This window comes from Rhincodon typus, chromosome 7 (assembly GCF_021869965.1).
Source record: "Rhincodon typus isolate 14 chromosome 7, sRhiTyp1.1, whole genome shotgun sequence".
Taxonomy (NCBI): domain Eukaryota; kingdom Metazoa; phylum Chordata; class Chondrichthyes; order Orectolobiformes; family Rhincodontidae; genus Rhincodon; species Rhincodon typus.
This window is the reverse complement of record NC_063338.1, coordinates 88,395,986-88,412,785: the sequence shown is the minus strand read 5'-3', so window position 1 is coordinate 88,412,785 and position 16,800 is coordinate 88,395,986. Positions and strand designations below refer to the sequence as shown.

The 16,800-nt window shown below is 43.5% G+C and overlaps 1 protein-coding gene across 1 annotated transcript in view; it reads left to right on the top strand.

Moving 5' to 3' along the window:
* Positions 1–16,800, top strand: part of LOC109936326 (contactin-associated protein-like 5) — a 767,761-nt gene that overhangs the window by 161,127 nt on the left and 589,834 nt on the right. The window lies entirely within an intron of this gene.

The window sequence follows — 16,800 nt, the reverse complement described above, 5'->3', positions numbered from 1 at the left end:
AAGTCTCATTCCCCTCGCGCTGTTCCAGGTCTCATTCCTCTCGCACTGTTCCAAGTCTCATTCCCCTTGCGCTGCTCCAGGTCTCATTCCCCTCGCGCTGCACTGGGGCTCACTACCCCTCGCGCTGTTCTAGGTCTCATTCCCCTCGTGCTGCTCCAGGTGTCATTCCCCTCACGCTGCACTGGGGCTCATTCCCCTCGCACTGCACTGGGGCTCATTCCCTTCGCGCTACACTGGGGCTCACTACCCCTCGCGCTGCTCCAGGTGTCATTCCCCTCGCGCTGCAGTGGGGCTCACTACCCCTCGCACTGCTCCAGGTCTCATTCCCCTCGCGCTGCACTGGGGCTCACTTCCTGTCGTGCTGCACTGGGGCTCATGTTCCCTCGCGCTGCACTGGGTCTCATTCCCCTCGTGCTGCAGTGGGGCTCACTACCCCTCGCGCTGCACTGAGTCTCATTCCCCTCGCGCTGCACTGGGGCTCACTACCCCTCACGCTGCACTGGGGCTCATGTCTCCTCGCCCTGCACTGGGGCTCATGTCCCCTCACGCTGCACTGGGTCTCATTCCCCTCGTGCTGCATTGGGGCTCATGTCCCCTCGCGCTGCTCCAGGACTTGTTTCTCCTCGTGCTGCTCAGGGATTTTTCACCACATGCTGTTCCGGGACTCGGTTCCCCTCACACTGCTCGGGGACTGCTAAAAACACAGAAGAAAGTAAAGGCAGGAAAAGAACAGTTGGAGCAGAGGATCTCCAGGTGGAGCATCCTGCTCTGCTGCTATTTTGCCGGTTTTGGTTTGGATGAGATTCTCTGCCACACTGCACTCTGCATGGCCTCCACTCTGTGGGAATCAGGGAGGGGCTGGACAAGTGAAATAGATGTGGAAAATTATCCATAATTTTTCTCATCACTGTCTCACTGACACCCAATATATTTTAAAGTTATTACAGTTAAATACTAAGGATGTGAACAGCCATGTTTTTTATTTGCCGAAAGGTGACTAACGGTGTGCTTTAGTGGTCAGTGTAGACAATATTATTATTCTCAATACAGAAACATCATGTACGTAGAATAATATCAAAACACTCTGACAGCACCAAATTATGGGCTGTGAGAAGAAGAAGTGTAATTTTTCAAAAAATTGGATCTGTTCTCCTCAGAGAAGATTACAGGGTGATTTGATGGAGATTTTTAAATGATGAGGACACAAAGATCGGCCACTTTTATTGATTGAAATAGAAGCCACGTCAGTATTTTAGATAGGATTTGTGAGAACAGGGCTGTATTTGGTATAAGGAACCTTGCAGACAATAAAAGGCAGATTGGGCTGAATGGCCAATTTCCACACAGTGTTGTAGCAGAGTGGAGAATTCTTGGTTAATGGCTGTTTACATGATCAGTTATTAGTGGCTTCTCAGTTTATTGGAATGATCAGTGACCATGATAATAATGAACAAAAGCCTTTCAAATTCGGAATACATTTGAAGAATACATGTATAATCAAAATATAATAAACACCGCAATTAGATGCTAAATAATTAAGGGGATCAGGAAAGCGCCACTTCAGGTGATTAACATTTGAGTGTGACCCATTGTTTGAGGCTCGATTAATCCAAATATTTATGAAAACGGTATCAAACAGTTTAATGGTCTTTTGTACATAGAATTGCCGATACGTAATTGGCAATTATTTTTCTGAATATAAAGCAAAGAAAATGACTTTGATCATGAATAAATTCATATGATAGTGTGTATTCTACTAGTTAACACTTTGATATCTTCTAATGTCTCAGTGACAACAAAGGGAGAGTTCTAGAGCTGTATTAAGTTAAATAAAGGTTGCAGCCAGAATGTAAATGATTGATGAGACTATAAAATGAAAAAATATCTGTCTTGACCACACTTCAGTCAGTGACTGGCATTGGTTTTATGTATGCATTTGTATTTTGCAATTCTCCTTGACCAGCTGAACTTTTTTGGAGCTGTGTTCTCCTGGAGAGTGAAAAAAAAGCTTTTATTAGGAGGCTCTACTGTTGAGTTCTGATTTCTGTAATTCATAGATTTGCTGTATAGATAATGAGGGGTAGATAGCTATGTGTATTCTGGCACACAAAGAGATCAGCCATGAGCTTATTGAAAGACAGTGCAGGCTTATAGGACCAAAGTGGCCTACTTTGGTACTTAACATATGTGTTCGCAAATTGACTGTTTGCTGTGACCCCAACCTTAAGCCTTGCCCCTTCAAACTCATTGTCTGACACGGTGATTTTAATACTTGATAATTTTATATAAAAATTTTAAGGGTTCACTGAGTTCAACATGAGCAGTTCAGCTTCAAGTGCCTTGACACAGACCAGAATTGAAGGAGTGGGGGCTTGAATTTCCACAGGAGTTACTGCAATGGACCCACAGTAAACACAAATTGTAGCAAGATTTGGACAGATGAATCCAGCAAATATCATTCGGCAACACCTGATAGCTAGGAAAAGCTGGTCAAGTGAGTGGTTCTGTTAAAAAAAGAGATTTCAATGACTTTGGTCTTATAAAAGTTGAAAGGAGCCTTGCACATTGCCTGGAGAGATGATCATAGCCCTGTCAGTCTCTTTCTGTGAAGGCTCACTGCATTAAGTTCCAGGCACTTAATTGGGCACCAGTAGGTCTTTCCCAGCATTGAGGACCTTGGCGATGGAAGTCCCACTGGCCGAGAGAGGCAAGTCTTTCAGGGGCTGGGAAATCCTTATTGATCAGCAACCGCCCACGGCTGAGGATCATCATCACATGGGCACAGCACAAATGGCAAACTTCGCCACTTCGGTCAAGCGCTGGGTACCTTTGAATAAATGAACACACCAGGACAGCGCATGGATGTGATTCCCGCTTGACAAGTCCTCACTTTCCACTGGGTCATAACAGTGGCAGTAGGCTAAGGCCCTTAAAAAGGCATTAATTGTTTACCACCTCAGATGGGGGAGGGCGTTAAATTCTACCCTGTGAAATGAAAAGGGAACTTAATGCGGACAGCTCGCTTTTAAAAAGGCTAGGGTGGCATGGTGGCTCAGCGGTTAGCTCTACTGCCTCACGCCATCAGGCACCCAGGTTCAATTCCAACCTCAGGCAACTGTCTTTGTCAAATCTGCATGTTCTCCCTGTGTCAGTGTGGCTTTCCTCCAGGTGATCTAGTTTCCTCCCACAGTCTGAAGATGTGCAGGTTAGGTGGATTGTCCATGCTAAATTGCCCATAGTGTCCAGGGTTGTGTAGGATTATGGGGTGGGATGCTCTTTGGAGGGTTGGTATGGGCTGAATGGCCTGTTTGCGCACTGAAGGGTTTCTATAACTGCCCGTAGATATCATGTAAACAATATGTAAGTTTGTATTAATTTCAAGAACAATTGCTAACTTACATAGCTCTTTGCTAATACAACAGGATCAAAAAATCCTACGGCCAACTATCTTCAGCTGCTTTATCAATGGCTTTCCTTCCATCGTAACATCAGAAATGGGGACGTTTGCCGATGATTGCACAATATTCAGCACCATTCACGACTGCTCAGATACTGAAGCAGTCCATATCCTGATGCAACGATATATGGGCTTGGGCTGAAAAGTGGCAATTATACATTTACACCACACAAATACCAGACAATGACCGATAAGAGACAGTCTAACCACCACTCCTTAACATTTAATGGCATTAACATTGCTGAATATCCCAGTATCAACATCCTTGGGTTTATTATTGAAAAGAAGCCGAACTAGACTAGCCATACAAATACAGAGGTGACAAGATCAGGTCAGAGGCTAGGAATACTGCAGTGAGTAACATAACTCCTGACTCCCCAAAGCCTGTCCACCTTTGCAAGGTACAAGTCAGGAATGTGATGGACAAATGCCCACTTGCCTGGATGGGTGCAGCTCCTACAAAACTCCAGAAGATTGACACCATCCAGGGAAATGTAGGAAATATAAAAATGTCAGACTTAGATACTGTAGTCCAGCAAGTTTAATGTCAATTTAATGCCCGTGTGTAGGAAAAAAAGTCTTTGAGAATGATCTAGAGCTGGATGAAATCTATACCGCTATCAATCTGTTGAAGAGTAATCACCTGAGATTCAAGGAAGGAAGGTTTTGTACAAGTAAGAAGAAGATATTTGTTATAAAAAGAAAGCACTGACTTATGCTTGAATTTTTAGAATAGTTTTGACAAGGTTCCACGGAGACAATTAATATCTGAGGAAAGAAATCTGAAGAGATAAAAGATATTACTGGGTAATAAGAGATAGTAGGAACTGCCGATGCTGGAGTCTGAGATAACAAGGTGTAGAGCTGGATGAACACAGCAGGCCAAGCAGTATCAGAGGAGCAGGAAAGCTGACGCTTCGGGTCTGGACCCTTCTTCAGAAATGGGGGAGGGGAAGGGGACTCTGAAATAAATAGAGACGGGGGAGGTGATGATGGAAGGTAGATAAAGGAGCAGATAGGTGGATAGAAGATGGACAGATCAAGGAGGCAGGGATGGAGCCAGTAAAGGTGAGTGTAGGTAGGGAGTTGGGATGGGGCTTGGTCAGTTGAGGGAAGACAGACTTGTCAAGGAGGCGGGGATGAGGCTAGTAGGTAGGAAGTGGGGGTGGGCGTTGGTCAGTGAGGTCCATCCTAGGCCTCCTCCAGTGCCACAACGATTCCACCCGAAGGCAGAAGGAATAGCACCTCATATTCCGCTTGGGAACCCTGTAGCCCAATGGTCTCAATGTGGACTTCACAAGCTTCAGAATCTCCCCATCCCCGACCTCATCCGAAAACCAGCCCAGCTCGTCCCCGCCTCCTTGACCTGTCCATCTTTTCTCCCACCTATCTGCTCCTCCCACCTCACTGACCAACCCCCATCCAGCTCTACACCATGTTACTGGATAATAAATTGGGTTTAAACCATCAGATGGAAATTAACCATTAATGTGAACTTCTTAGATGGGGACAAGATTGACAGCACTGAGATAATTGTTATTTTGAATATATTAACACCTTAGGTGAAGTTATAGTGGTAAATTCTCTCTGTATCAATATGATTAATTTTTTAAGGAAACAATATTTAATTATGCAGAATATGTCAAATCCTTGAGATCAATTTAAAGCAACATGAACTTGTATTGTGCCTTTAACTTCATAAAACCTTCCAAGGCAGGGCACAGGAGTATTAAGAAATGAAATCTAACACTGATTGACACTAAGTGACAAAAAGTGGTACGTTTATGTCTGTGTCCCTCCAGCAGACCCTGAGGCTGCTGGACCAGGCTCTCCATGGCAGCTGCTAACCTATTCATGCAGGGAGGCTGACAGTGGCATGTGTAGCTGTACTGTTGCAGCTACTGGGCAGTTAGGGCCACTGCATGTATCTCACATCCCTGTCTGTTTCTCCTGTGCCTCCCTGTGCACATGGATGACATCCCTTATGGCTGACGCTACAGGATCCTGTCCTAACTGGTGCCGAGCAAGTCATATAGTCATAGAGGTGTACAGCACAGAAAAACACCCTTCAGCCCAACTTGCCCAGGCCGACCAGATATCTTTAATTAATGTAGCCCCATTTGCCAGCATTTGGCCCATATCCCTCTAAACCCTTCCTATTCATACAACCATCAAGATGCATTTTAAATGTTGTAATTGTACCAGCCTCCACCACTTCCTCTGGCAGTTCATTCCATTGACGCTCCACCCTTTGCGTGGAAAAGTTGCTCCTTAGATCCCTTTTAAATCTTTCCCCTCTCACCTTAAACCTATGCCCTCTAGTTTTGGACTCCCCTACCCCAGGGAATGGACTATGACTATACACTCTATCCATGCCATTCATGATTTTATAAACCTCTGTAAGGTCACCCTTCAGCCGCGAATTCTCCAGAGAAAATAGTTCCAGCCTATTCAGCCTCTCCACATAGCTCGAGTCCTCCAACCATGGCAACATCCTTGTGCCTGGTCTCCTGTGGTTCTCCCAGTGCCAGCAGCCTGGGGCACTGCTTTTTTGGCCGTGCATGGGGAGCCTTACCAGCTTGTGTAGCCAATCTGAAGCATCTGTATCTGGGCTGTTGGAGGAGGTTGAGGGTGTGCGGGCAACAGATGAGCTGATGCTTCATGTGATGCCTCCAGACTTTGATCCTCAGAGGTCAAAGAGGTGGCTTCTGGTGGAATTGGCTATTTCTGTACGGTAAGCATGGTTATCCAACTGGAATCTGCAAGATAGAAGAGAAATGTGGCATCACTGCTAGTTGTGAAAGTGGTGTACAATGAATGAGACTGACAGCGGGGTTATTGTGAGAATTGCAGTGGAATGAACAGTGGTACTTACTTGGTTGGCTAGAGATGGATGTGTCAACATCCCTTGCAGGAGCGGTCCTGGTGTTGCCCTCTGAAAACCAGGATCCCCTCATTGTAGGGGATGAGAAGTATAATGTCAGGCACCCCTCTGATGCAATTTGCACTTAGGCAAAAAAAAAATAAGACTCAGCCCTTGTTTCCATTAAAACCAGTGAATGGATGAATGCTTGAACAACTTTTTGCTGTTGTGTTACATTTCCTTTTTATTAGTTTAATAGGTTTGTTAAGCTGTGTGTTCTAAATGAGTCAATATGTCCATTAAAGTAACAGAGCAACGAATGGCACATGAACATAAGCATTTTGATGTCAATAGCAACATGACTTAATTAAGAGAAAATTACTTAATGGAAGAAAGCTTCAAATATGCTCACTTCAAACAAAACACTTAGGAGCAATAATTTTAAACGATAAATAATTACTTGGCAAAGAAGTTAAGCTTTAAAAGTGAAAATTATTACACACTCCACATTGACAAGATTTAGGAATCTAAATCAATCAATTGTTGGAGTCATCTAGCGAACAGTGAGACGGCAATAATTTTCTCTTTTAAAGTGTACTGTTAAATTGTGCTTAAGGCTTATTTAGATTATTAATTGCATGACTTTTAGATCACACCTTGTTGCAGTTTAAAATTAATCCACCATTTCAATTACATTATACATCTATCTTTGTGTTACATCACCAGTCCTGAAATCCAAAGGGAAACACTAAGATTAATGGGAGAGGTCTTTATTAGTTTCTTATGTTCAGTGATGGCACTTCAATACTTTCCAATTGGCTGTTGAGGCTTTTGGGAAATCCTGAGGTTGTGGAATATCTTATATATGTAAATTTGTTTCATCTGATCAATCTAATCCAATCTTTCCATCTGTCTCATTATATCTATCTATCTATCAATCTAACTATCTATCTAGAGATAGTAGGGACTGCCGATGCTGGAGAATCTGAGATAACAAAGTGTAGAGCAGGATGAACACAGCAGGCCAAGCAGCATCAGAGGAACAGGAAAGCTGATGTTTCGGGTCTAGACCCGTCTTCAGAAATGGGGGAGGGGAAGGGGATTCTGAAATAAATAGGGAGAGAGGGGGAGGCGGACAGAAGATGGATAGAGGAGCAGATAGGTGGAGAGGAGACAGACAGGTCAAAGAGGTGGGGTTGGAGCCAGTAAAGGTGAGTGTAGGTGGGGAGTTAGGGAGGGGATAGGTCGGTCCAGGGAGGACGGACAGGTCAAGGAGGCAGGATGAGGCTAGTGGGTAGGAGATAGGGGTGGGGCTTGAGGTGGGAGGAGGGGATAGGTGGGAGGAAGGACAGGTTAGGGAGGCGGGGACAAGCTGGACTAGTTTTGGGATGTGGTCGGGGGAGGGGAGATTTTGAAGCTTGTGAAGTCCATATTGATACTATTGGTTTGCAGGGTTCCCAAGCGAAATATGAGATGCTGTTCCTGCAATCTTCGGGTGGCATTGTTGTGGCACTGCACATCTGTTAATGTGGTATACTGTATCCGCTGTTCTCGTTGTGGCCTCCTGTACATTGGGGAAACCAAGCGGAGGCTTGGGGACCGCTTTGCAGAACACGGTTCGCAACAAACAACTGCACCTCCCAGTCGCAAACCATTTCAACTCCCCCTCTCACTCCTTGGATGACATGTCCATCCTGGGCCTCCTGTAGTGCCACAACGATGCCGCACGAAGTTTGCAGGAACAGCATCTCATATTTTGCTTGGGAACCCTGCAGCCCAATGGTATCAATGTGGACTTCACAAGCTTCAAAATCTCCCCTCCCCCTACCGCATCCCAAAACCAGCCCAGCTTGTCCCCACCTCCTTAACCTGTCCATCCTTCCTCCCACCTATCCACTCCTCCCACCTCAAGCCCCACCCCTACCTCCTACCCACTAGCCTCATCCCGCCTCCTTGACCTGTCCGTCCTCCCTGGACCGACCTATCTCCTCCCTAACTCCCCATCTACACTCACCTTTACTGGCTCCAACACCACCTCTTTGACCTGTCTGTCTCCTCTCCACCTATCTTCTCCTTTATCCATCTTTTATCCGCCTCCCCCTCTCTCCCTATTTATTTCAGAATCCCCTTCCCCTCCCCCATTTCTGAAGAAGGGTCTAGACCCGAAACGTTAGCTTTCCTGCTCCTCTGATGCTGCTTGGCCTGCTGCATTCATCCAGCTCTACACCTTGATATCTATCTATCTATCTATCTTTCTATCTATCCATCTGTCTGTCTATCTATCTATCCAACTATTTAAATCATCTATATATGTGCCTAATCTATCTCTATTAATCTAATCTTATCTATCCAGGTTTACTCCAGTGTCCTGGATCATACTTATCCCGGGTTCGAATCCCGCCACAGCTGATGGTGGAATTTGAATTCAATAAAATATCTGGAATTAAGAATCTAACAATGACCATGAATTCATTGTCGATTGTCAGGAAAAACCCATCTGGTTCACTTTAGGGAAGCAAACTGCCATCCTTTCCTGGTCTGACCTCCATGTGACACCAGACCCACAGCAGTGTGGTTGACACTCAACTGCCCTCTGGGCAATTAGGGATGGGCAATAAATGCTGCCTAACCAGTGACGCCCTCATCCCATTAATGAATAAAGAAAAACTGACACCATATTACCTGTTATCTGTTTGTAGGAAGTTATGGTGCATAAATTCATTGATGTAGTTCCCTTGGTTAGTACAGTGGATACATTTTAAAAGCATTTAATTTTTCTTTGACACATGCTAAGACCATGCAAGTCTCTTTCCTACCCTCTCCTTGACCATCTGCAACAGAATTTACACAGAAACACAAAATGTTTTAAACCATTAAGTTAGACTTATTTTGCAGATCCCATAACAGAACCTCTCCAACTGTCACATTTTATGCAAATGAACTGAAATTTTTTGGACTATGACAGTCAGAAAGTAATGTTTCCTGCATTACAACACTCCAGAAGCACTTTATCGGCTGTGAATTGCCCTGGGATATCCTCGGGCTTTGAAAGACGTCATGATTTTCTTTATTCTTCGATCAGATGTTTAATGTCAGACCGATCTATTTTGTGAGATTTTGTGTCATCATAATTTGATGGCTGAAAAGCTTCCGGCTGTGGGCATAATATCGATTCAAAACTGCTCACTGGAAAGGCAAGGCAAAAATACCTCTCAGATGCTAAGGTGAGCAATACCTATGCTTCACAGCAAAGAACACCTTCCTCAGCCTTCCACTAACTGTTATCACCTTCCATAAAACAGAGGAGTCGATTGGCAAGTTTGTTAATTATTGGTTGTTACTCATCAGATCAGAAGAAGATGATTCAGCCTTCATGCCTGTATGAGATTTCTAACAAGTTTCATTTCTCCAAACTGCTCTTTCCCTGAAGTCCTGCAATTTTGTTCACTTTCAAGTTTACATGCTCCAAATTCATGTTTGAACATTACTGTCAGATCATCTGCCTTCCCCATCTCAGATAATGCATTCTTGCTAGTTTTAAAGATCAATAGTCCATGGCAGATTTTAAGGTTGGCTCAGCACATACAATGGAGGAGGAAACTGGCCAACGTACACAACTTGGTACAGTGTCTCTCACTTTGCTATTCATATTGTTTGTATTTAAAATCATCTGGACTGCTTTTTAGTCTTTGATGGTTTTGTAGGTGTACCTGCACTGGACGGAGTGCAGCAGTTCAAGAAGATAGCTCACTACCACCTCGTCTAGGACAATTAGAGATGGACAATAAATACTGACTCAGCTAAAGATACCAACATCCCATGAATGAATGAAAATAGTATAGGGTTGAGTAATGTTGGTTGAAAGACAAATATTGGTCAGGCTACTATCTCTTCCATATAGTGCTGTGGTACCTTTTACTTTCACTGGACAGAGCAGATGTGGCCTTAGTTTAATGTCTCTTCTAAGAAAGTGCACCTCTGAGAGTGCACCCTTAGCAGTGCACTGGGTTAACTACAACTTCTGACTCTGAGGTGAAAGGGTTACCATTGATCATGTCTGATGCTTGTGTGCTTTAAGAGCTAAATATGCTAATGAGTTGAAGACTGGAATGAGACCAGAAGCCATGAGGCAAGTTAAACTGAAGATGGTTAAGCTTATACAGTTAATGGTAGGGCCTTGGGTAGTGTTGTAGAACAGAAGGACCTAGGAGTTCAGATGCATAATTTTTTGAAGTTTGCATCACAGGGTAGACAGGATGGTTAAAAAGGCATTTGGCATGCATGCCTTCAATGCTCAGTCCTTTGAGTGTAGGAGTTGGGAAGTCACGTTGAGGATGTACAGGACATTGGTGAGGCCTCTTCTGGAATACTGAGTCCAGTTCGGTCGCCCAGTTATAGGAAAGATATTTCAAACCAGAGAGGGTTCAGAAGAGATTTACCAAGAATGTTGCCAGATATGGAAGGTTTGAGTTAAAAAGAAAGGCTGGATAGTCTGGGACCTTTTTCACTGGAGCATAGGAGGCTGAGAGGCAACCTGATGGAAGTTTGTGAAATAGTGAGAGGCATAGATCCCTAGGATGGGAGATTTCAAAATTGGGGCATATTTTTAAGATGAGAGGAGACAGATTTAAAAAAGACATCAGGCAATATTTTTTACACAGAGGGTTGTTCGCGTGTGGAATGAACTTCCTGACAAAATGGTGGATGTGGGTAAAATTACAATGTTTAAAAGACATTTGGATGGATACATGAATAGGAAAGGTTTGGAAGGATATGGCCCAGGAGCAGGCAGGTGGGACTAGTTTAGTTTGGGATTACATTTGGCATGGACTGGTTGGACAGAAGGGTCTGTTTCAGTGCTGTATGACTCTACGACTCTATGTGTGCGTGCGTTGCTCTGTAACTGCAGGTTATTAGTTTGTCTGCTAAGTAAACCTGTTTGAGATTAGGGGTGGCACTGCAGCTCGGTGTTTAGCACTGCTGCCTCACAATGCCAGGGACCCGGGTTTGATCCCAGCCTTGGACGACTGTCTGTGTGGAGTTTGCACATTCTCCCTGTGTCTGTGTGGGTTTCTGTCAAGTGCTCTGGTTTCCTCCCACAGTCCAAAGATGTGTAGGTTAAGTAAATTGGTTGTGCTAAATTGCCCAATATTGTCCTGGGATGTGCAGGCTAGCTGGGTCAACTATGGTAAATGCAGGATTATGGGGACACGGTGGGGCCCTGGCTCTAGCTGAGATGCTCTTTGAAGGGTCAGTGCAGACTTAATGGGCCAAATGGCCTCTTTCCACAATGTAGGGATTCTATGACTTTTAAAGTAAATTGCTACTTACAACTCCAGGATGAGAGAGGCAACTCCGTGTTAAGGAATGCATCATAAAGGTGTAGGTATTTTCGAATCAACCTGTTCAGAGCTGGGAGTGCTGGGCCTTGAATCTGGACCTCCTGACTCAGAGGTAGGAAAACTACCACTGTGCCACAAGAACCCTCGTGCAGCATCTAAGCGAAGATGAAACTAGAGAGGAAAGTTTGGAGCTACCCTGATACAACAGAGGGAACAACAAAAGTTTACAATGGATAAAAACCCAATTTGCAGGTCAGAGAAGGATCGAGTGTGAGATGGTGACTTTTTAGTTTATTTTGGTTTCCATAGGATTGGGTAAGCATTTTGAATTGCCATATCCCACTGGTAAAGAAAAATCTTATAACTCAGTCTTGCAGGTATTCTGCCTTCTAACGGTATTTTTAAAATTTAGTTTCAGCTGATTTAAAGAATGAACATTGTCTCTTACAACTGAAGGCAGTATTTTTACTTAACCATACAGAATGGAACGCCACAGGCCTTGAATTACGTTCCACAAACCAGATGGCTGACTGTAAACTAAATTTGTGCAGCTATTGTCCATCAGTCATGGCACATCATTAGGAATTGATTTTCTTTGGTGATCAATAAAGATTTGCTTGTGAAAAGAACAATTTTCTGTGGAACCAAAGGAACCTAATTTCCCCAGTGATCTGATGTTTGTGGCACTGCTGAATAAAAGGTTTAGACGAAGTTATTCTGATTGTGAACAATCAGTGTAACCTTTGAGTTTTATGGAGTTACTTACTTTTGGAAACGTGCCGCCTCTCATCCTGAAATCCAATGAGTCAGGCTGGACTTTCCTCTTGCGAGCTGGAATCAAGTGTTAGAGGATTTTCTGATGTCCCAATCATATCTCCTACCTAGCAGTCCCGGTCCACTCCTAACTTCACATGGGTAGGTCCTGGACAACTACAATCAGGGTCCCACCTCCCATATTATTGACAGAGGTGGGGTGATATTGAGGTGGTCAGGTAAAAAGGTCTGACTCAGTTCACTGGGATATTGACTGAGTTCTGGAGATTAGTGTTATGTTTTGCCCCTTAGTCTTCTGCTACACAGACTCTGCAGCCTTCTGAAACACTCATCCCCTACATCCCCAGTCTCCGATTCTGTCTCATATGTACCCTCAGCAACTGCAATCTTTCAACAGTCCTGCTTCACTCCCCTAAGCCCAGTCCCTACACATCTGAGGTATAGATAGAGTGGACAGCCAGAGACTTTTTCCCAAGGTGGAGGTAGCTATTACGAGGGGACATAGTTTTAAAATGAGTGGAGTTAGATATAGGGGAAACGTCAGAGGTAGGTTCTAAACTCAGAGAGTGGTCAAGGCGTGGAATGCATTGCTGGAAAGGGTAGTGGAGTCAGCATCATTAGAGGCATTTAAGCGGTTATTAGATAGGCATATGAATGATAGTATAAGGTAGGGATGGAGGTTAGATAGACCTTAGGATTAGGGTAAAAGTTCAGCACAACATCATGGGCCGAAGGGCCTGTTCTGTGCTGTACTGTTCTGTGTTCTATGTTCTATGTTCTATCTGCCACATACAGAACATGAGTTCCATAGCAACATTGGGAACTTTTTTAAGTGGGTTAAAATAAACAAACAATACTTCAACATCCATGTCGGAAAAAACATAATCCTCTTTTACAGTTCATACATCTGTCATCAAAACATAGTTCATATTCAGCTGGCGACCATGTCAACAACTCTTGCTGAGCAGAATACATTAGTGTGTTGAAACTCAGCCAAGCATTCATGATGATATTCCATTGAATAACTGTACAATCAAATCCTCCAGAGCTGGTTACTGAAAAATATTTAAAGTCAGCCAGAAGTTCATGAATTTTATAAATATTTGAAGCAAGCAATTAGATGGCTATTTCAAATTTTAAGTGGAAGTGATGCCTAGTGGTAATATCACTGAACTAGCAATCCAAATAATGATAGGATTACAATAATGTCATGGATTTGAATCCCACCATGGCAGATGGTGGAATTTGAGTTCAATAAATATCAGGAAAAAAATAAAGCTAGACTATGTGACCATGTAACCATTGTCAATTGTTGATTGACATCTGACTCACTGTGCCCTTAGGGAAGAAGGGGTGGCACAGTGGCTCAGTGCTGCCTTACAGGGCCAGGGACCCTGGTTCAATTCCAGCCTCAGGTAACTGTCTGTGTGAAGTTTGCATGTTCTCCACGTGTCTGCGTGGGTTCCTTCTAGGTGTTCCAGTTTCCTTCTACTGTCCAGAGATGTGCAGTTCAGATGGATTGCTACAACTAGGTTTCCCTTTAGTGTCCAGAGAAGTGCAGGTTAGATGAATTAGCCCTTGGAAACGCAGGGTTATAGGGATGGGGCAGGGCTGGGTGGCATGCTCTTCAGATGTTCAGTGTGGACTTGATGGGCAAATGGCCTGCTTCGATTCTGTAAAGATTCTAAGAAAACCTGCCATCCTTACCTGTGCCTCCAGACATACAGCAGTGTGGTTTTCTCTTAATAGCCCTCTGGGTAATTAGGGATAGGCAATAAATGCTGGACTGCTCAGCAATGCCTACATCCTATGAATGAATCAAAAGAAATTGATAGCATTCCCAGCATTAAAACACTGTCAATGAAATTATGTGTATCTCACCCAGAACCTAAAGGTGAGAATGGTAATGACAGCACTCTATGAAATCCTGTCCCATGTGGAACGGGGTCTAGGCCCGAAACGTCAGCCTTTCTGCTCCTATGATGCTGTTTGGCCTGCTGTGTTCATCCAGCTCTGCACCTTGTTGCCTCTAATGTTCTACTGCAGCTTTCGACGATACATCCTTTGTAGTGAAAACAAAATCTTCCATTCACGGAACCTATTCAAATCTCATCAGATGGTCTCATAAAAACAAACAGACTTCTATTCAACTACGACATCAAAGATAGTTAACACAAAAATAGCCTCTTTAAGCGATCAAACAAACTGAAATCAGAACCCCCTGCGGAAATAACGTTTTGTTGATAGATTTTGAATCTCAGCTGATAATTCATAAAGGCAGGATGTCAACAAAGAACTTTATTCAAATTGTGAACTGTTTTCTAACTTGCACTAGATGGTCTGTCAATCAAAGCAATCCAACATACTGTAATTCTTTTAGTTTGCATTTATTGCTTTAGGCATGGTTAAAGAGCCTAGGATTTATGAGAAAAAAGGCTTCCATTTGTGAAAATTTGTGACAAATAGACGATGTCTGCCATTCCAGAGTGTTCAAGTCTACTTCCTTAAGTTTCTGATTCCTACACTCAGGGGCTCTGGAACAGCCAGTTTGGAGGTTTACTTATTCTCAGCATAATTTCAGGTGGCATTCTGAGTTTGGCTTTCCTGTCTGTGTGAATCACACCGACCCTCCCGTTTCACTGCCAACAGCTGGAATCCAAAACAATCCAAAATTGGAAACAAAAACAGAAGTTGCTAGAAAAGCTCAGCAGGTCTGGCAGCGCATGTGAAGAAAACATCAGAGTTAACGTTTCGGGTCCGGTGGCCCTTCCTCAGAACTGAAATCCTCAGATGGGGAGTGTGTCCAGCTCCTGACTTTAAAGATCATGGATTCAGGAAGACTCTGAAAATCCCAACCTTCGTCGCACTGTAATAAAAATAAGTGTACAAAAGTAATAGAAACTGAAATTTCTGGAAAAGCTCAGCATTCCTGGCATCATCTGTGGAGAGAAATTAGACTTAACATTTTGGGTCCAGTGACCCTTCCTCAGAAGTATAAAAGTAATTGTATAAAAATTATACCTTATAACTGGGTTTTTGACACTGCTGAGTTCATTATTCCAATGGACAATATAACTGATCCTGAAAGGAAAAAAATCATTTCGAATCCCAGATGTTTCAACTGTAAGAAATTCCATACTTAAACTTATTCTAAAGTATATAACATTTCATCTGCAATTTTAATCATAATACATGCTCCAAACATTTATTTCACTCCATTAAATCTTAATGTTAAAAGTGAAAGGATTCAATGCATTTAATTTACTGGCTTTCTGTATCAGAAAATGCTCCAGTTTGACTGGGAACTTATGGTATTTAATAATGTAGTGCCCGTAGAACCCTTTGATGCCATATTCAACCTGGCATTGGAAAAAGGGATGTCCACAATAGAGACATGTTTGCAGGCATTGAGTCATAGAGACATAGAGATGTACAGCACAGAAATAGATCCTTCAGTCCAACTCATCCATGCTGACCAGATATCCCAAATAAATCTAGTCCCATTTGCAAGCATTAGGCCCATATCCCTCCAAACCCTTCCTATTCATGTACCCATCCAGATGCCTTCAAATGTTGTAATTGTACCAGCCTTCGCTATCTCCTCCGCCAACTCATTTCATACACACACCACCATCTGCATGAAAATGGTTGCTCCTTAGGTTCCTTTTAGAAATTTCCCCTTTCAGCTTAAACCTATACTTTCTAGTTTTGGATTGGCCTACCCTAGGAAAAAGGCCTTGACTATTCACCCTTTCTATGGAAACATAGGAGATAGAAGCAGGATGAGGCCTTTCAGCACTTTGAGCCTGCTCTGCCATTCATCACGATCATGGTTGATCATCCAGCTCAATAGCCTAATCCTGCTTTCTCCCCATAACCTTTGATCCCATTCACCCCAAGTGCTACACCTGGCCACCTCTTGAATACATTCAGTGTTTTGGCATCAACTACTTCTTGTGGTAATGAATTCCACAGGCTCACCACTCTTTGGGTGAAGAAATATCTCTTCATCTCCGTCCTAAATTGTCTACCCCGAATCCTCATACTGTGACCCCTGGTTCTGGACACACCCACCATCAGGTACATCCTCCCTGCATCTACCCTGTTCAGTCCTGTTAGAATTTTATAAGTCTCTATGAGATCCCCGCTTATTTGTCTGAACTCCAGCGAAAACAATCCTAACTTAGTTAACGTCTTCTCATAAGTCAGACCCGCTATCCCAGCAATCAGCCTGGTAAAATTCGCTGCACTCCCTCGAGAGCAAGAGCGTTCTTCCTCAGAAAAGGACACCAAAACTGCACACAATGTTCCAGGTGTGGTCTCATCAAGGCTCTGTATAACTGCAATAACACATTCCTGCTCCT